The following is a 21338-nucleotide window of genomic DNA, read 5'->3' on the forward strand; positions in this document are numbered from 1 at the left end:
CAACGGGCATAGGTAACCATTTCTGTTATTTTGGGGGTGTGAGCTACCACCGCAAAATATTTTACCCTCTTTATTTGATACAAAATTTCAGCAATATAACTTCTCCACTTCAATCGCCGTGTATAATGGCTTTGTGAGCTTTCATATAATTCTACCTTAGACTGACATAATTTTTTTCTGAGAATTTCTAACCCTTTCATTATATATAATCTTATTTTCATTTTCCTCTTAAAAATATGAATGTGATGGTTGAAAGAAAGTGAAATTAAGAAGGGTGCTGCTTTTTTATCACAGATCATGAAAATGGAGAACACGGTGGAAATGATTTGGGAGCATGGGGAGAAACTAAGAGCTCCGTTTTGGAATATCGTGTCTGAGACGTCTATGAACCCCAAAGAAGGACTTGTCAAGGAAGAAGTCGGGGTGTCTGGGCCAGAGACAGAGATGCAGAGATCGTCGGCACAGAGAGAGCAGGATGAAATCACTTAGAAAAAGGGAAGCCGGGGAAGAGAGGACGGCCGGGCCCGTGTGGTGGGGCTGGCGGAGGAGAGAGAGTCTGGGGGTGTGAAACGCCAGCCAGTGCAGCAGCGCAGGCGGCTGGGCCAGGACACAGGCGACCTGTGGCCTGGGCAGGGCCAGGACGCAGGCAACCTGGGATGGCGAGGTGGAGCGTCGGCCGTGTGACGCTTCAGTGAGAGAACAGGACAGGGATGGCCCCTGGGCAGGGGGAGAAGGTCTCAGTGACCACGGAGATGCGGGGCAGACTGAACTAGATAGTGATTTGGAGGTGACGAGAAGAAACCGGAGACAGCAAGATGAGAAAACTCATTCCTACATTACTGAGTGACGGAGTGGAGAGAAAGGGCGGGCTGGAGGGGACAGACAACTGAGCAAGGGCCATGCGGTTTGTCAAATCATTTGGATGATGATGACTCACAACAGGAAGGCACAGCGGGACTGCTAGGTGGCGGGTCGTGCCCACTGCCATTGGTCGGTATAAATTTACATGGAAGCCTTGGGGCAGCCAAGGAGGAAGGAGATGGTTGGGTTCGATCAGAAACAGGGCTTTCCAGCTGAGAAGCCAGGCTTCAGTGGTGGAGAGATGCTCGGGCACGTGGCGATGGGGTCAAAGAGGCAGAGGCTTTTGAGGGAGAAAGGAAGAGAAATGGTTCAGGAATACGGTTTTGTGCCTTCCTCTTTCTTACAAATAAGAATGCGTCTGGGTACACCCATGGTCAGACAGTAGAAGGTCTGATTCTACACAGCTCACAGGAGTGGCTTAGCTGTCTGCTAGGCTGCCATGCTCACCACACTCAGTGTCACTCTGCCTGTTCTGACAACCTCTCAGATGTGCGGCACACGAAGGGAGATTTTATCGCTAGATGAACATAAAACATCACATTCTGTAACCCAGCTGACAGTAAAAATTTCCCTCCTGAGTTTTCTAGACAGTATTCTAAGTAAATTCTAATTTGGGAACTAGAGTAAGATCACCTTACATAAATTTCCCATTCACTCGGGATAACGTTTTCATGTTTGAACTGTGATAAAAATACTATTCAAAGAAGTCAGGCCTGGGGCAGGGGGTGTCGGTGGGAGTAGCTTCTGAGAGTCTGATATATGAGGGAACAGATTCTCCTGATAACCCGCCACTCTATACATGGGCAGCTGAGCTCTCTGCCAGATCTCAGTGTTAAATCATGATGTGATGACTCACTGGAGCATTTATAAAAGTGAAGGGAGACATGAGGCTACCTAGAGCGGAGAGCCTGCCTACGGAAGTGGCCGTCCCAACCCGGGAGGGGCAGGAAAGGAAGAGGAAAAGCCATCGGGATATTGGGAAACATTCAAACTACAGCCATCGCATCGAATATGCTTGCTGTACAGGAAACATTTTACAGTAGTAAAAAAAAAAAGAAAGAAAGAAACCAAAACGACCTTAGTTGTAGATCCTCCAGATCACATCTTATTCATCCACGTGCCCTTTCTCCACTTTGCCGAAGACCCCCCTGAGTTCTGGCCCATCCTCCAAGGCTTGAACGGGGTGTCCCCAAAAGCTTTAGCCAATGCTTCCCACATCCTGGCACCAGGAGTAGTGTCAATTTGGCCATCTCAAGGTGTCCTCAGAAGCCTTGGGAAAATAGAGAGTTTAGGGTCCTGTCCCACAGACCCTCACTGAATAGGTCTTCGGTGGGGCCTAGGAGTCTGTAATTAAATACAGATCTGCCCTACCGACTCTGACACCCAGGCAGAAGGGAGAATCACTACTCTAGACTATGTAAGGGGGTGACATCAACGAATCATTACAGATCATTTAATAATAAAATATATGAAATGTAATAAAATGAGAAATGTCCACTCTACGTGCTCTGGGTTGGAACGTTTCCAGGACGAGTCGCCAGAGTGGCTGCTCAGGTGAGCTCCACCACCACCATCACCCTCCCCTCAACCTGGCTCCACCCCGGAAGCAGTCCCAGGGTCCCAAGGCGCCCGTTCTGCTCTGCACCACAGGACAGACCACCAGCCCCTTTTCCTCAGAGCGATGATGATTCACAGCTACTCCAACAAACCGATATCTTAGTCTTCAATGACTCCTGAATCGCAGAACAAGATCAAGAACGCATGTGTCAGTTCATCATCTGAACCACACAGAATCTAAATAGATATAATTACACTGTTGATTGTGGGGGCTGATTGAGGTGATGATTCGAATAACAATTGACAAGGGCAATTCCATTGATAACGCAAAGGTTACTTTCACAGATACTGTTAGAAACTCGAGCTCATGATAGACAGACGTCAAGTATACGTGTGAAGTTTGATTATTTATCATTGTTTTATCAAATATAAGTGGAAAATAATATTTCTTAAATTAATAAATCATCTTACGTGGTATTTTTAAATATAGTTTTCAAACTCAATCAAGGATTATAAGTATATATTCGAGTGTACCATCTAAAGCTCTGAAAGTTTTTATTTTTCATCTCTTACGAGGAAAACGAACGAGTCATTTCACATTAGGGTTTGTGTTATATGTAGGCCCCTAAGCTCAATGAGTAACTAGCAAGGGATCTAAGCTAGGTATAGACCTGACCTAAGAGGCATGCAAACTCAGTCGGTCTGAGGAAGTTTTAGAATCCTGTTGAACATATAGTGAGCTGCACCTCAATATCTGCACTCCTTTCTTAGCAATAGAGCTTCTAAATTTCAAGCGACTACGTAGTCACTCAGAATAAAGGCCCCATTCACCACCCTCCTTCCAGCCAGGTGTAGCCAGTGACTCGGTTGCACCCCACGGGATGAGTGGGAGAGCAGGTGCCGCTACTGATGACTTCTCTACACGGAGTGGGCATCCCAGCTGGAGGACTGTGGGTGTGAGGGCCCCAGGGGCCTGGTGACGCCTTTCCGATGGGTGGGAACCACTTGTCAGGTCTGGCAGGGCCACCAGATGGGAGAGTTGTGGGGGCTTCACATCAGCCCTGGAATGACCACCTTCTTCATCGCTATAGGAACAAAATAAGCCCTGCCTCACTGAGGTGGCTGCTATTTGGTCTTGGTTATTTGCATCAAACCTATACTTAACTGACTTTGGCCTCTTTAGAACGACCCTGCAGGCAGCTGGCACTGAACCCAGCACCCTTCAGTGTTATTTCCCTCAATGTTGGCCAGATCAGAAACGGAAAAAGATAAAGCTAAGGACAGGGCCGTTAGGCCAGTAACCGCTTCTCCTTTCATCTCCACTCGGGGCCAAGAAGAAAGGAAGACGTGTCCGCCCAGCAGGGTGGCAGGAAGGGGGTTCCTGGTGTCCCGTCGTCCCTCTATAGATAACCAATAGTTGCTAGAACAGGTAAGCAAAGACGGCTGCTTCCAGTAAGGCCAGAGGTGAGTAGCTTCCATGACCAATGCCTGCTGCAGAGCGAGGAGGAGTGTGGAGACCGTGATGTCTCTGATGAAGGGCACTCCGTGACTGTACAATATGACCGCACGCCATTACTCATGGGAATGGCTCGTGGCACAGATAGAGTCTTAGAGGCAACTGGCTATAGACTCTCTTGTTTTTTAATAGCATATGCGTCAGCCAAACAGACATATGCCAGAGCAGCTTTTAATTATTTCTACTGTTTGCTTACTTCTTTGCATTAAACATGACTTGAGTCGTTTGCATATTCATCTGAAATCTCCATCCCCTTATCCTGGTAATCACTTCTTCAATAAACGCTGCCAGGTCTGTGGGGATTTTTGAAAAAACAATCAGCCTTTCTTCAAGCTGAAACCGGTCCATTTACCTTGAAGTTCTTTTTTTTTTTCTATTCATAGTTTCTGCTGATCTCTCCTGGCAGGAGGGAAGTTTCGACTGCGCCTGCAGTGACTTGTTCTCTCTCCTGCGGTTCAGGTATCACCCTGTTTCTCAGCCATCCTCCTGGCAGGCCCGCGGCGTGAGCTGAGTCTGGGCGGAGGACGTCGTCCCTGGTCCTTCAGCTCTCACTCCGTTAATTTCATAGGGGATTTGGGAAAGGGCTGGGAGCACATTACCATGACGATGCTGGTTGGGATTTAGTTGAAAGCGTGTGTCACCGGGGGAGAACAAAGATGTTTTCATGCAGTGTCCCGCTGAGTAACCCCGGGGGAACCCAAAACACCAGTTCTGAAGCCACCTCACAGTGTCTCCGTCTCGGCTGGTGCTCCCTGTGAACAGCACCGATCTGAATAGCAAGGGAAACCTGGCCTGGCCCCTCGTCGGCAAAACACCACGTGCACGGCCTACGACACTCCGTACACACAATCCAGACTAACGCTGAGACGCGCGATGCACGGACTGGAGGAGATGGCCCAGCATAGGAGGAAGGCCAGCAGGGATGACGAGGAGGAGGAGGTGGTTCCTTTGAGGGCTCTGCCTTTCACGACACCCAAGAGCCACGGGCAGCTGTCCCGGACAGGAACCAGCGATCGGAGCGTGCCGAATGCTCTGCCTACCGGGGCACATCTCTCCCATCTGGCGGAGTGTGTCATATTTCCACAGGGTTTGCTCAGCAATGGGCCATTCCGTGAGTCTGGGGACAGGATGCTTGACCAGACACATGTGCACACGCACGCACCTGGGCCTTCCCCCGCTCCCCGGCCGGGCCCGCGGCCCCCTTCCTCAGCCCTTCCCCCTCCAGACGAGCATGACCCACTGCAGAATCCTGCACGCTGAGACACTGGACCTTTGTCCAAATTACTGCTGTCAGATAAAAGACAGGCTGCCCAGTGAAAGCTGAATCTCAGACAGATAACTATGTTTTTAGTGTTATGTCTCAGATATTAATTATTTCTTGTGTATCTGAAGTTTAATTTTAACCAGGCATCCTGTATATTTATGTGGTAAATCTGGCAGCCTTAGTTCAGATGCAGTTTCTGCCGCTAACTCGAGAGGGGGGACCCCTGTTAAGCACATGGCTTGGGATCACAAGAGCTGAAAGTTTAATGACATCTTCTCAGGTCATGTTGAAATGTCCCTGGGGTCAAAATAGTAGACACCAAAGAGCTGCATGAAGAGGCCATGCTCACCCAGCTGAAGAGAGGCGGGTTTCTCCCTAACCGTCCACACGCCACCTTCTGAAGAGGGGCTGCTTCCTGCCAGAGGGGCGACCAGGAGCACAAAGCGGGCGGAGCTCCCCAAACTCTGCCTGCCCAGGAGCTCCCTGAGGGCCCCCCGTGACCGCACGCCATCTTAAAAGTTGTCCATGTGATGCAAGTGTCTTCTTGGTCTGTTGGTTTATACACATATACATATATAAAAAGACTTGCCCATAGTTCAAAATGTAAAGAATTTCACAAAGATTATTAGGTAAATAGCAGCACCCCAAACCCCACCCTATTTCTTAGGGCAACCAGTATCGATTTTTTGGCTGATTTTTTCGGTTTATTCATTTCTATTTTTTAATAAAATGGTTATATTGCTACTTTTTGATATTTCGGCAGAACCTAGGATCTAGCAGTCTGGGAAAGAGGATCAAGTCCCTCCTGGCCCACTGTGCGACCACCCGAAAGCGCCCCGCTGCCGCCTTCCTGGGGCAGTCAGTCTTGGTCTCGGCGGCGCCCTCTGTTTCCCTTGTTAGGACCGTGCGAACGCTGCCCACGGGGAGGCAAGTAGTCCAATGCGGCGACTTCCCCTTTCCTGTGCGCCGTATCGTCCTTGTTCTTTTGGGTTGCTCAGTCACCTATGCTCTCCACCGCTTCCACCGCGAGCACTCTGCCCGTGGTCTAAACGTCCTCTCCATCACCTCAGGTGTGTCGGGTATCTCATCAGTTCTGTCTTTCTGAAGGACGCTGCCGGGAGTCCTCTGACAGCCCAGTACTCGGCGGCGTGCTGTGCCTGGTCGCCCCGGCCGCCTCGCCGGCTTCTGGAGAGCCCTACCTCCCTGACGCATTGGGGCCGTGTTTGATCCGGGCACCCCTCCTTTTGTGGAGGAGTCTGTTCTTCAGTATTTCCCAATATGGGGTTCTCGAAGGTAAAGATGAGAATGCGCATGTCTGAACACATATTCATTCTAATCTCATTCCTAATCAGCAGTTGGGCTGGGCATTGAATTCCAGGTTCATGGTCACTTTTCTTCAGGATTTGGAAGGTATTCTACAGCAGTGGTCCCTAACCTTTTTGGCACCAGGGGCCGGGGCTCCTATGAGAATCTAACGCCTGACGATCTGAGGTGGAGCTGAGGCGGCGATGCTGGTTCTGGGGAGTGGCCGCGAATACAGACGAAGCTTTGCTCACTCGCTTGCCCGCAGCTCACCTCCTGCTGTGCGGCCCGGTTCCTCACAGGCCATGTGCTGGTACCGGCCCGCAGCCCCGGGGTTGGGGACCCCTGCTCTACAGTCTTCCAGCTTCCCCTGTTTTGGTTGAGAACTCTGAACGTTCCCCATCCTTGTTGCTTTACAGTGATCTGTTTTCTCTCTCGAGCTAGTAGGACTTTCTCTTGTTCCTACTCTGATGTTCATATTAATATTACAAACAGAGTCATGACTGACTGACTCAATGAATACAGTTATATCAGCTACTTGTCAGTGCTGTGCTGGGTGCTGGGTGCTGGGTTTCCAGGAAATAGGATGGACTCCAGGAAGGTCTTGGACCTCAAGGAGAACAGAGTCATGAGAATCAGAGACGTGCTTTCTGACTCAAACATTTTTTGCAGATTTAGAAAAAACTCTAAGGACCAACCAGGAATCTAAAGAGATCTTCCGCTCTTGTGGCTGCACACTCTGCGTCTGCAAAGGCCATTTTCTGCTCAACACAGACTTGGATAATAAAAAACCTATGACCTGAAATTGGGAAGTACAGCTCAACTATGCCAGCCATGAAGCAAGTCTCAGGGAGCAGATTATAACGAGAGAGTTCCCCCCAAATCAAGGCAAGGAATGCTGCAAGAAACCTTTACTCTTATCTGTAACTACAAAGTAAGACATAAATTTGGCACTGATGAGAGAAAATATATGGCAGGATCTGATCCTGGATGGTCGCTTCTCTTTACCACTTGTTTGTGGAGTCAAATACAATTCCTAGTGATAACCGAGACGGCTGCTTCTTCCTTACTCCATGATGACTTCCGGACGCATGAACAAACCGGGAGGGGAGGAAGGAAGGCCCGAACACCGCCCATCAGACACTCATCAGCTTGGCCCCCAGGAACCCAAGTTGAAAATAGGGACAAGGTTGGGGAAACATGAATTTCGTAATTATGGGATGGGGCAGAGCTGGCCATGGAAATCGAAGGCATAGAAAGAGAGAAGTCTGGGGTTACCCTGCGACATGTCCCCGTTGTCTGGGAAGAGAGGAACCACAGTGCAGCATCACAAGAGGCCTGGGGATCCAGGTACCCACTGTGGTCGAGGTTCGGAACACTACGCAGAGGGAGGCCCCCACTCGAATCTCTGAGGATGAATGCCCGGGCCCTGCCCCAGACACACTCCATCAGCAAAGTGTGTTTTAGCAAGTGCCCCACGTGGCCCCAGGGTGCACGGAGGTTTGGGGACCACTGTGTAATCCTGACTTGAGCGAGAGGGGACAGAGACGCGGACACACCACCTGCTTGGAGAAGGACAGCAGAGGAAGGGGCTTTCCACACTGCACCCGCGGCTCGTGTTCAGACAAGTGAGGTCCAGCCTCCAGGACCTGCTCCTCATGTCTCGTCTCTCCCTGCCCAGAGGCAGCTCAGGGCGCCAGGCTGTCACTGCTTCCCAGCTCGAGGCTGCGCTGGAAATCCATTTTCGTCTCCTGCTTTTATAAGTGGAGCGCGTGCGCACACGTGTGCCTGCCTGCATGTGTGCATGCATGTGTATGTTTGGTGAGCTGCAGTAACCAGAAGAAAAATTCTCTTAGTCTTTGGTGAATAAAAAAAGGACTTTTTTTTTTTTATGACAGTAGGTGCATTTATAGCTTTCTCTCCATTTCTGTAAAGTAATTAGAAAACTTGAAAGATTTGAGCTGGGTTTGGAATGTGAGACAGGACTGGCCTAGTATCATTTCATAAGTGTTGCTAGTTTATAAACCATGCAAGGATATAAGCACAATTAACCCCAATTTTATTTATATGATCAAAAGCCTAGGAATTCTAGCCTGAGATGGTGTTGGAGACCTGCCTTGCAAGCTAAATTGCTGGCAAGTCAGTCAAATCGTCGATAGGACTGTTACGTATCAGAGGCACGACGCGGATTTTAGACATGGAGTGTGGAGAAGGCTCCTGTGCTTCTCCAACCGTCCCTAACGGTCCCACAGCACAGAGAGGTGGAGCCCGGGGCCCGGGAGCCCAGATGCTGTCAGAGGTGAATGGAACCCTGGATAGAGTGAGGCTTGGTCCTTGGGACAGACTGCTGGTCCTTGACCTCTCCCCTGTCAACCTCCTGAGCCTTGCGGCCAGGACAGGACAGGAAAGTGGACAGGAGGCCCCCCAGGGGCTGCCACTCAGGTCGCTTCAGAAAAGCTGCCTCAGCCAAGTGCTGACCATGAAGGTCAGCCAGCGAGACCACACATGCACAGGCCCCAGAGGCTCCTCAGGCGCAGCCTCGGGCAGCCTCTTCCCACTGGAGCATCCAGCGGTGTTGACCGGCTTCCCTGTCGGCGCACGCCCCAGGATGCAGGCCCCGCAGCCGGACAGTGAGCACATGCCATGGGCTGAGTGTGTCCCTGTGCATGCCGCGGCCCCCACTCCTCCTCCCCTGTGGGTCCATCCCGTGGGGACAACTCCACAGCACTCCTGGCTCCCTCACTCCTGACCCCGGGCTGCTGCCAGCTTCCCACCTGCCTGCCTGTCTCCCCTGCGCCCTAAAGTTACTAACCTTACCAACTTATCCCTTCCACATACTAGAGTCCCCTCTGACTTCCCTCCCGGATCAACACAGCGCAAAACAACAAAATAATTATTGTGAGTGCGCAGAGCAGCGAAGGGCGCTGTGAGAGAGGCTGGCCGCAGGCAGGGGACTGGCTCTGTTACAGGCGCGCCGCCCTCCAGAAAGGCTGACCTTCTCCTGCTGTTTGGCACTTCTGGTTTTTTGGGGCCACCCTGCTTGCAGCCGGGGATAACGCAATGCTCTGGGCTCCCCTCAGGCCACTCGCTCCCAACGGGAGGATGGCCTGGGCAGAGATCCGCCCCGAACACCTCCAGTGCTGGTGTCGGCGAGTGTCGGCGTGGCAGTCGGGCATGACACCAAAGTTACCACATTATGCTGGTATGTACCACTAGCACTTCGTGTTACAAGAAAATGCTCACCGAGACATGAGCAGCTCACAGACCGAACTATTTTAGGGAACCCCCCCAGTTCAGACGTGAAGCTGAGGCACAGATAAAAATAACCCTGGCAAACCGAAGTTTACTAGATGGCTTCTGTGCTAGAAGATTCACCTGTTCCTTCCAGTAGCACATCATCCGCAGGCATCTAAGTGAATCCTAGGATGCCCTTGAAATAGCACCCCCCGCAGAGAGCGATTATCCAGTGAGGTCTTGGAGAACACTCTCTCCCAGCTTGAGGCCTGTGTCCTATTTAATCAGTTTATTTCAGATGTGATTAAAAAGAAATCCAAGTTTAGTTGCTGCCATGCTTAGCTGAGAAGAAAGGCTTGAGAGAGTGCTGAGAAGGTCTTAGAAAACACACTGATGCAATCCTTTGCCTGAACTCTCAAAGCCAAGAGCTAGTGCATTTTGATTGTAATTCGGAGAAGTCAATCTCTGAGACAAAAGCTCTGCTATATGTGGAACTAGGCTCAGCTTGTACACACACACACACACACACCACACACCACCCCACACACACACACACACACCAAAGACACATACACACATGAGGATGCACATGCGCCACACACATGCACACACACGTGTGCACAGAGACAGGAAGTACCCACTGAGGGTGCTGCGAGATGCCAGGGCTGGAGCCGGAACTGCCGTCCACAGCCGACCTCAGAGCTGTGATCCTTGGGTGAAACTGGGTCAGGGACAGTTCTTATGGGATTCACACTGGATCTTTATAAAAGTGTCTCCAGAATGAAATTAAAACACAATTTTAGAGACATTTGAGCTTCTGTTTTTCCTCTGATTATTTTATTGGCTACAACTTACCACTTTGTATGGATAATTTGTGTATTTATATATGTAACTTTTTTAAAACGTTGTGTGAGGCAACACTTATTATGTATCATATACATTTAGGTATTATAAAACCCCAAATCAATGGCCTTAAATCTCATGTTGTAGTTTAAATAAAACAGCAATTTGTTAGGTATAGGGCCCTTTTCATACTTTCTGGTTTTTTTTTCCTAATTATGAAAACTAGCCTTTCCTCATGTTGTTTTATTGAAATCTACCTTACTCCTAAATGATGCCCTTACACACACACACACACACACACACACCTCTTTCCAAATTAACTACTGAAGATAATGAATATATACTTGGTCTTTGTCCCTGACTCCTGGCACACAGCTCCTAAAACCCTTGGGATCTCAGGGTGATGAGTGTCTTTCGTACCCTAATGAGATGACAAGTGGGGTGGGAGCCCCTAGGTACAGGATCGGCGGTGGTGGCCAGAAAGGCCAAGGCAGGATCAGAGGGTGGGGCTCTCAGCCCCGGGAGGACGGGAGAGGGGTTGGAGATCAGAGCTCAATCACCAATGGCCAGCGATTTAATCGACAGTACCTACATAATGGAATCTCATAAAAACCCTGAACAAGGAGATTCAAAGAGAGTCCGTGTGGGTGAGCACTCCGAGGCTCTGAGAGGTGGTACTCAGGGAAGGGCATGGAAGCTCTGCGCCCCTCCCCCACACCCTGCCCCGCCGTCCCCTGAGTCAGCGATGAGATGGCCACAGACAACTCAATGGTCAGGGCCACACCTTCCCTCTGGCTATCACTCTCTACAATTCCACATCCTGTTGTGAGTTGTGAACCCTCCGCATCCTCTCCAAACCCTCTCCTCCCGGCCTCCGATCCTCCGCTTCTTCCTGGTTTTCCTTCTCGCCTGTATGATCTTTCCTTCACCTCCCAAGTCGTCCTCCTCTATCTGCTCCTTAAAGGCATGCATTTCCCAAGGTTCTTCTGCTCATTTTCAATCTTGTGAACTTTCTCAACAACCCCTGAGGCTCTGAGCATCGTCTACACTGCTGGCCCAGCAGCTCTTCTGAAATCTAGACCCCATCTTCATCTGCCTGCAGGATACAGCCAATGGGTAGCCTGCGGCAGGGGAGATGCCACACACGCAATTGTCTCTTCCGGTTTGCTTCAATGGGGCGTTTCTGCTGTGTGCGTGTGCGTGCGCATGTATGCATGTGTAATAACAGATGAAGACAGATGATTGATTGATGATAGAGAGATGGATAGATAGACAGACAGATAGATAGATAGATAGATAGATAGATAGATAGATAGATAGATGGATGGATGATAGATAGAGAATAGATAATCCATCCCAATGCCACTATCCACCCCCTGGGGGATGCTCTGTAAAAATCACTTACCTCTTGTCCCCTGAGAACCAAGGAGTCACTCTCCGTCTGAGAAGTGACATGAAGTTCAACAAAGACCGAATTCACTTGACTATGGACAGGGATAGTAAGCAAGAGCCCCTCAAAATAATGATTTAATTCCAGAAATAGTTAAGCGACTCATGGGCGTCAGCATTGTTTTATGTCTTACTACAGTCTAGAAGAAACTAAAAGGAGAAGTCTTTTGAAATGTGCAGGTACTTTGCACCTAGGTGATCGCCTACACTTGTTATCATACGTTGTTCTTATCTGGATAAATGTACACACTCTAGGGAAGATATATGTGTAAGATTTGCTATGATAGATTGCACTCCAGACACTGTTTGGAGCTACTGTTTGACGCCTTTCCCGAGCACCGTCCAAATCCTGCTGGGAGGGACAGAGCTGCAGAATGAGGTGCGTTTTCCTCTGAAATATTAACTCACTACTACAATGATGTCTGCAGGGAAGCTGTGTAAACAAGTTTCCATCTTTCGTTTTCCAACTAGAATTTCTTTCCAATTCTCACTTCAAAGTTTCCAAGTTAAGCATTTGTTAAGAATAGTAATTTGCCATAAAGAGTGGCCCTTGAATTATAATGGGAAATTTAAGGAGGCAAAATATATTTTTTCTTCTACTTGTTATTAATTTTTGCTTATTCATCCAGCACTTCTCTCTAATTTGGAAGAAATGACATCTTCGTGTGGCATAAGGGTCCTACTGCACAGAGCCCCAAATCTAACTGATCCTCTTTTTTTTTTTTAATGACTATTGGTCATTATTTGTCCATTTTTTCTGCTGATCTCATCGTGATGGAATAAGCCATTCTACAATTCTCTCTCCCATACCTATGCACGAGGTATTATGATTGGATTATTTTCCTTTGTTGCTTTTCTCACTAAATTCTCAGAGAGCGTGTACATGTTTTGGCAATGGGAGAAGAGGTCAAAACTGCCATTGTTTTTGCCCTGACTGGCCTGAGTCAGCTGATGGGAATTCTGATTGCATGCTCTTAGGCCAGGATGTGAAGCTGGTTTGGAAACGTTTTGGAAATATCAATCCAAGAACATTTCTTTCCTATTTATGTATATTAGTCATTTTATTTCCTACTGAGAATTATTTATATCGTTCAGAGTTTCCAAGTACAGAACATGACTTTGAAATCCCATGGTTTCTGGAAATCATTCACAAAGGGAAAGGAGACGAAATGAACCAGTATTCAGGCAAACAAACTTCATTCTTCGCTTTGTGAAAAGCAAGCGCTTCCTGTCTTCTTTTCCCTCCTACGACCCTCCCTTCTTCCTCTAACGTGCTGATATCTCTTATGCTGGGATTCTTCTCTCATGTTTACGCAAAATCAGGACATCGGCTAAAAGGCCGTGGTCTTAACACACTGTGCACCCAGGTTATCAAAAACACACAGACATGTGTGTGTGACGGACAGGCATGTGTCATGTGTAGACGTATACTATATATAACACGTATGTGTGTGTGATAGATGTGCACCATGTGCAGATATTTACTATATATGACATACATGTGATGTGTAAGTGTGTGTCATATGTAGGCATATATTATATGTGACACATATGCGTGATGTATAAATATGTGTCCTGTGCAAGTAGGTACTATGTATGACACACACATGTGTGATATGTAGATGTATGTCACATGTAGGTATATACTACATATGGCACATTGAATGTGTTGTATAGGTATGTGTCGTGTGTACATGTGTGCTATATATGACACATATGTGCATGCATGTTCGCATATACATAAAGAGAGTGAGGGAGAGAGAGAGATGAGAAACAAGGTTAAGCTGGGAACCGAATGTCCCTCGTACAAAAGCAGAGCATAAGTGAAGACTATCCATCTTTTCTATGCTTCTTCAACTCTGAAGAAATAATATTTAACTTGCCCACTTGTTCTCTATTCACTGGTTGAGCCCCTTGGAAGTATCGACACTATTTGGACACCAGGGCTGCCCTGATGAACAGGCAGACGAGTCTCTAATCTTATGGCGCTCCCACAAGAATGGCGAAGGATGACCACACACAAGCAGACCCCCAGGATCAGAAGGAGAGGGGCGGCATGGTTAAAGCAAACTGGGGAGAGGCGATGATGATGGTTCAGCAGGCTACATTAGACGGTGTAGTCAGGAAGCACCTCTCTGAAAGGTAACGTAAGCTGAGACCCAAATGACAGGGTCAGCCATGTGAAGATATGTAAAAGGGGTCACTTAAGGAAGAGGAGATGGCTCGTTTAAAGGCCCCAAACCAGGAACGTGCTTGGGTTGTTTGAGAAACATCCAGAAGTCGCAGACACGAGGTAGCAGGAGTGTGGCAGGGAGCACAGGGGGGTGAGGAGGGAGGCGGGTGGGAGCCTGTCGCATGAGATCTCCCAGGTGAGGGCAAGCAGAAGCCATTACAGGATAGGAGGAGAGAATGACACCGTCACTGTAACTCTGTATGGTGCACTTGGCTGCCACGTGAAGAGTTGAGAAGGAGGACCACACGGAAGGCTTACGGGCTCAGGCAAAGACGATGGTGTGAGCGCAGGGAAGATGGAAGTGGGATTTGAGATACATTTTGGAGGCAGGTTGCTTCCATCTTAGGGCTTTGGTTTCAGGAACTGAAGGCCTTGATGCCTTTTCTGAGATGGGGAAGATTGAGAGAGGAAGTAACGCTCTGCTAAGTTTAAGATGCCGGTGGATATCTAAGTGGATCTGCCGACGTGGATAAATGTGTTTGGAGAGAGGTTAGGCTAGAGCTAGAAATTTGAGAGTTGACAAACTTCTCAAGTATTTAAAGCTGTAGAATCGGATGAAATTATAAATGGTAAATGGACATAAACAGGGATTCTAGATCCAAGTTCCGGGGGTAGAGGAGCATGGTGACAGACAAGCAGAGGCCGGAGAGGTGGCAGGCAAATCGGGGAGGCTCTGGGAATACAGTCTCAAGCGGGAAGCAGGCGGTCATGGTCAGTGTTTCAGAGCTTAAGGAAAACAAAGCTGGAAAAGTGACCGCTGGCGACCAGCTAGTGCTCACTGGACTTGCCACAGAAGGCGTGGTGTTCGGCGTCCTCACAGGGAGGGGGCCATGGGCTGGGAGGTGTAGCTGGGGGCCTCCAAGGCAGCCTAGAGGTTTGTTTCCATTTTGTAAATCGTATGATGTTAAGGCACGTTTGGTCATATGCCTCGCCAGTCAACATTTTTCACATCATGTTTGAGTCTCTTTTTGTATAAACCCTAATAACCATGAAATGACGGCGATACATATGGGTGTTTTAACGCATCTGCAAACAGAAAGAAGAGATTGCTTGCAGCCCGACCAAGAAGGAAACAGTAAGTATCAAATGTATTACCATATTATTCTCTAAACCCTTCAAAGTGACTGAAATGAACTCCCTCTCCCCTTTTTCTTTTGGCCTGAGGGAAGATTATAGTTTTGTTTGTTTGTCTTGTTTGTCAGAAAGGTATTATAGGCAAAAAAATTCATCAATTAAGATAGTGGAGTAATATTGTTGGAAAGTATTACTGTTGTTGTCTTTACCTGCTTTACAGTGAATTAAAACTTTTTCTTGCACTTAGGTTTAAAAACATCTTGCTAGGAACACAGCATCTGTAAATCCTGCCACCTGGGGGTGGGGTGGCGGGAGCCAGAGGGGGAGCAGACCAGAGGGGCGATAGATGATCCAGTCAGCACTCTTCTTCCTGTGCTAAGCCCTGCACAAGAGGATACTGAATTTACCCCTCTCTTGTTTCCTATTTAAAATTCTGCAGCAAATGAAAAAATACGGTAGAAATTTATAAAAAAAGAGAGGGGGAAATTTTGATTTTTATAGTCATCAATGAAAATGTGTCTCCTTTTCTAAAAACAAATGGGCCTCTGAACCTACAGGGTAGGATTTAAACAGAGTCCCAAATTGCACAGGTGCTTCCAGATAGAGCCACCTGCTCATTTAATAGCAGAAAAATTTGGTTAAAAAAAAATCTACAAGAAGCATTTTAGGGTAGACTTGAACTCATGACTGTGTCAGTCCCGAAGATCAAGCTGGCAGAGGATGCAGACCCGCCTCGGGAAGATGCTAAGACACCCACTGTCTGGGCCTGGCCCCAGGTGGGTCCATGGTTTAAGTGCTGAGGACATTCTTCGATTCGTAGATTAGCTTCCTGGTCTTTTCTGGAGATGAATATTGGTAAATAAAGCTGTGTCACGGAAGTTCAAGCCATGGCACAGGATTCAATGTTTAACAACCAGCTCTGGTGGGGTGGAGGGATCCCTAATATGAAGTCAGGCAATTTCCACAGCACGCAACTCCCATCAAGACCAATTTCAGGCTCTCGATTTTTACATAGTCCATGTGAAGGCAGCTTTGGTCATAAATGTCCACAGTCCATCCTCCAAAGTCCGGCTGAGCTCTGGGTGGGGCCACCAGAGGCTGGCTGGGTGGAGATGGTCACCAAAGAAACGGTACCCTGGCCGCGGTGCCAGCAAAGTGAAGGCTAGCTTACTGAGCGGCCGCTGGGGGCCGGGCGGCCTTTGAAAGGCAGGGTTTCCATGATGACTGGTGCATTCATGGAAGAGAATGGAGAGGAAACATGGGCCCGCACTGCAAGCGTCTTTCGATGTGAGAGCGAGCCTAGCTTGGGCTCCTCTTCTTCCAAGGCAAATTTAGCATAACAGCCCTTGGGAGTTCCTGGGGTTTTTGTTCTCAGTCGCCCCCTTACGCAGGAGTCTGCCGCTGGGGCCCTTTCTTGGCTGGTGGACAATTACGAAACCACCTCACTGCACCTCCCTGCAGAAAATGATCGCAGTAAAATCACAGACCTGGAGCATCTTCTCCTGCACAGGGTCCTTCAGAGATTGTTTCTAACCTGTGCCTCCAGGACACAAAAACCTACGAGGCCAGACAAATATAAATCGGACTTATTTGCAGACTTTCACGGATCATGACCCTCCCTCCGTGCAGAGGTGAGTGTGAATTCTCATTCACAGACAGGAAATCCTTTTCTATATCTAACCTCTGTGTCTCATCTTTTCATGTTTAATTAATTCCCTTTGTCTCGCCCTAAATGAGGGAATTATCCTACCACTGTTACACATAATTAAAGATGTCGAAAAACCTTATTAGTTCAGACCCCACTAATTCACAAATTGTGGTCATTCCCACAAGGCCAGGACTGCAAAGACGATTAGATAAGCAAGCGATCAAGGTGAACAGAATTGGGGGTGCACCGCTTAGTCATGTAGAACTGTTTCTGCACGCTTTTGAAGCCCTCCTCGGAGGCCTGACTGAGGGGACGGGCTTCCCGCTAACCCCGCCACCACCTCAAGCCCTGTGGGTCAGTGCATGGGGCAGGACCAGACCCTCAGTGCCACAGGGAGAGGCTCTTCGAAAGCCTTGGAATGGGGGCGGCGGGGTGGGGTTCAGAGGCTGAAGGTCGTTGAAGGGCATTTCCCGAACACCTTTGATAAGTCGGGCTTAAGACTCATGCAGTGACTTCACTTTCTTGTTATTTCATCTCTGCTTTTCAGCCGCCTTCCCTCCCTGAGCGGTGAGTCACTGACGGCCTGCACCGGGCTAGGCCCCGAGGACGGGGGGTCACGGCCGGACTAGACAGTTTCATCAGACAGTCAAACTGTGCTTGCCACTCGCAGGCACCGTCCTGAGGAAGGCGAAGCAGTGACGTCTAATTTCCATGCCTGAATGACCTCACGGCAGGGCCGAGCAGACAGATAAAGGTGAAGGTGACCCACAGCAACGCCTGTGAGGGCGCTAATGCAGCTGGAGACTCTGGGGTCCCACCTCAGGCTGTCCCAGGGGAGGGCCCTCACGTGTGTCACTGAAGACACTCGCAAAGGCATGAGTGGGACTGAAGGCAGCCTCCTCCCGGCGTCTTCACAGGGTCGTCCCTCTGCGTGTGTCTGCGTCCTGCTCTTATAAACACACCAGTCATGTTGGATGAGTGCCCATCCACATGACCTCATTTTAACTTAACCTCCTCTTTGAAGACTGTCTCCAAATATAGTCACATACCGAGGTCCCGAGGGTTAGGAACTCAACATACGAATTTAGGGGTCACAATTCAGCCCAGAACAGCCACCAAGAGCCCAGCTGAGGTCCCTGTTAACAGCCAGCACCAGCTGCAGCCTGTGCGTGATGAGTGACGGCTCCTCCAGACCCACACACTGAGGACCAGACATGAGCTGCTCGATGACCTACAGAATGCATGAGCACAAGACCTGTGTTTTACCCACTCAGTCCTGCGACCCAGAGGCTTGATCCTCAGCAGGAGTGACCGAAATATATGTGGGGAGGGGTCACGCATCATCTCACTTAATCTTTACACCTATTGGTGCACACTCTGCGGTGAGGACACCGAGGCACGCGAGATGCCTAGCTGCTGAGTGGTGACGGCATATGTGAACCCACGCTGGCTGCTCCCTGAAGTGGGTCTGGGATGGTGTCGGGAGCCCTGTACCGACGACTGAGCTGTCTGCCCAGGCCTGGCTGTGCCCCCCACACCGGCCGGCTCAGAGGATGCCCGGAGCAGAAGTGTCGCTCGGCTGTCCGGAGTGCACGCACACGCAGCAGCAGCAGGGCCCACGGCAGCGACGCCTCCACGTGGGCCAGAGGACACGCTCAGGGGCACGTGTGCAGGGGGGCAGGAGGGTGCCCTCTGGGCACGGCCCCCAAAGAGCCAGGCTGCTGTCCCTTAACCTCATTTGCCAACCAGGTGGGAGAGGACGCTGCTCCAGCTCTTCACTCCAAGGCCGGGTTTGCGTCGACAGGAATGGGCGGCCGGACGCCAGGGAGCCCAGCTGGACTGTCCTTAACCGCATTAGCTCGATGTGCTTTTTTTTTTTTAGGAGAAATGGATCAAACATTCTTCCCCTTTCCTCTCTTCCTCTCAAAAACATCTGGAGGATAAACGACTTCCCTTCCGGTGCTCCCTCTTGGGGAAAAACATCTGAATTTTCTCCTGCTGCCAGTGGCACACTGAGCTGGGCCCTCGGGCCCCCGTGTGCATCCCCGCACGAGCTGCTGTCGCCCCAACAGGCATGGCAGCAGCAGGGACAGTGCCGTGTGTTCTAAGTGCCTCCTCAGGGCACTGCTTACGTCCCACTAACCCGTGGGTGACGTCCGGAAGTGGGGGGGACTGTGCGATCGCTCGCTCCTCGGAGGCCTCCCCGACCGCCCAGGGCTCCCACTTGGAACTCCGACTCTGCAGGTGCAGGAGAAATCCCCCCGCCATCATTTATCCGAATCCTCACCCCACGTTTGTGGTCTCAGGGTGTCTGATCCAAGTCTGACCAGCAGCGCCAGGCGGCCACCAGCATGCACGGCAAATGGATTTTTGTTGAAGTCCAGGGAGATAAATCGCAATGACTAGTGACTGACGTGATAGATAATGCTTTCACTGTTGTCTTTGATGCACTGGAGACCAAGATTTTGTTGTGTCAGGTCCGAGCACTGACAGGAAAGTGTTCGCACTGAGAACTTGGACAAAAACCCCCAACAGAAGATTCACAGTCTGCGTGTCCCCAAAGTGCAGTGCCTGGGTGCACGGCAAGTCACATCACAGGGGAACTCGCCTCTGTGCTCAGAACTCTCCCGACTGCACCCACACCAGGGGCGGCCTTGGCATGTGACAGCGCGGCTGGGGAAACGCCTGGTCTTTTCCTTAAGTCGAGCGGACACTTGAAACCATTTTTCTCTCTTCCTCTTCTTATCTATTTCTCCGACTGTGACACTACCCGTGTCACCGCTCCCACTCCGGTTTCCATGAAGCGATCAAACTGGATCTTGAGCTGTTTTGTTTTTCTGGAATCTTGGGAATTGGAACGGCAGATAAAGGCGGACATATCGCTCTGGTCACTGGCTCCCGGGTCAGGGGGCTGGAGCTCAGCGGGAACGCTGTGTCGTCCCGCTCCGGTCCCCGGCCTGGTGCAGACGGGCATGCCCGTGCGCCCACGCTAGGAGAGACTCGAGAGCAGACCCAGAGAGTTAGGAGGAGGGGTGCTTTCACACGGTGCGATGGTATCTGCACCCTTTGGGGCCCGTTGAGTGCGGGCCTCTCTGTAAGTCACACATCTCATCACACGCGGAGAGGCGCTGTTTCGCATTTCGATAACGCGTGGACAGGCTTTCCGAAGGTACAGACAGTAAGGAACTGACACGCTCTACACCAGTGGTCCCCAACCTTTGGGGTCCCAGGGGCCGGTGCTCCTATGAGCATCTGGTGCCTGAGGATCCGAGGCGGAGCTGATGCTTGCACTGGGCAGCGGCTGCAGATACAGACGGAGCTTTGCTCACTCCTCTGCTGCTCACCTCCTGCTGTGCAGCCCGGTTCCTGACAGAGCACGGACTGGTACTGGTCCACGGCCTGGGGGATTGGGACCCCTGCTCTACGCGCCTGTACGTAGCACGTTTAGAGGCGCAGCATAAGCCACAGGGAATCCAGGATTGATTTCAAGTAATCAGATTCTCAGGTCACAGGCTGTTGTCCAACTATAGCCTAGAAAAACAGCATATTGATCTGCTGAGTCAAGGAAAATAATGTCAGTGTAGAATTAAATAGATAGGCACACACTTGTAACGTGGCCGAGGATGGAAATAATGTATATGTTTCTGGCGTAGGTGCATCAGATGTAAGCGCGGTTTCATTTTTATCTGTCCCTTCCCACCCTCACCCCATCAGAGAAACACATGTCATATTGCTAAGGCACAGCTCGAGAAACTACTGTGTTGTGTGCCAACTCGCTTGTGTATCAGCACAGAGAGCTGCACCCCCTCGTCCACAGGGCATAGGTTCCCAGACCCCCAGGGGATGCCTGAAACCGCACATAGATGCCTGAACCCTGTATGTACTACGTCTTTCCTATATATACATGCCTATAATATAGTTTAATTTATAAACTAGGCGCCATGAGAGATTAACAATAAGTAATAATAAATAGAACAATTATAACACTAGACTGTAACAACAGTTATGTGAACGTGGTCTCGCTTGCCAAGTATCTTACTGTACTGCACTTATCCTTCCTGTGACGATGTGAGATGATACAATGCCTACGTGACGACATGAAGTGAGGCGAGTAAGACTTTATTTAAAGTAAAATCGGGGTGACTCGAACTCAAGCACTACAATACCTTGACAATCAACCTGATAACGGATCCGGCTACTAAGTGACTAATGGGCAGGGGCCATATACAGCATGGACACGCTGGACAAAGGGATGATTCATGTCCCACGCAGGACAAAATGAGATTTCACCACGCTACTCAGACCGGCACACAATTTAAAATGTATGAATGGTTTATTTCTGAAATTTTCCATTTAA

The sequence above is a fragment of the Pteropus medius genome, unplaced genomic scaffold, assembly GCF_902729225.1.
Source record: "Pteropus medius unplaced genomic scaffold, Ma_sr-lr_union100, whole genome shotgun sequence".
NCBI classification, from domain to species: domain Eukaryota; kingdom Metazoa; phylum Chordata; class Mammalia; order Chiroptera; family Pteropodidae; genus Pteropus; species Pteropus medius.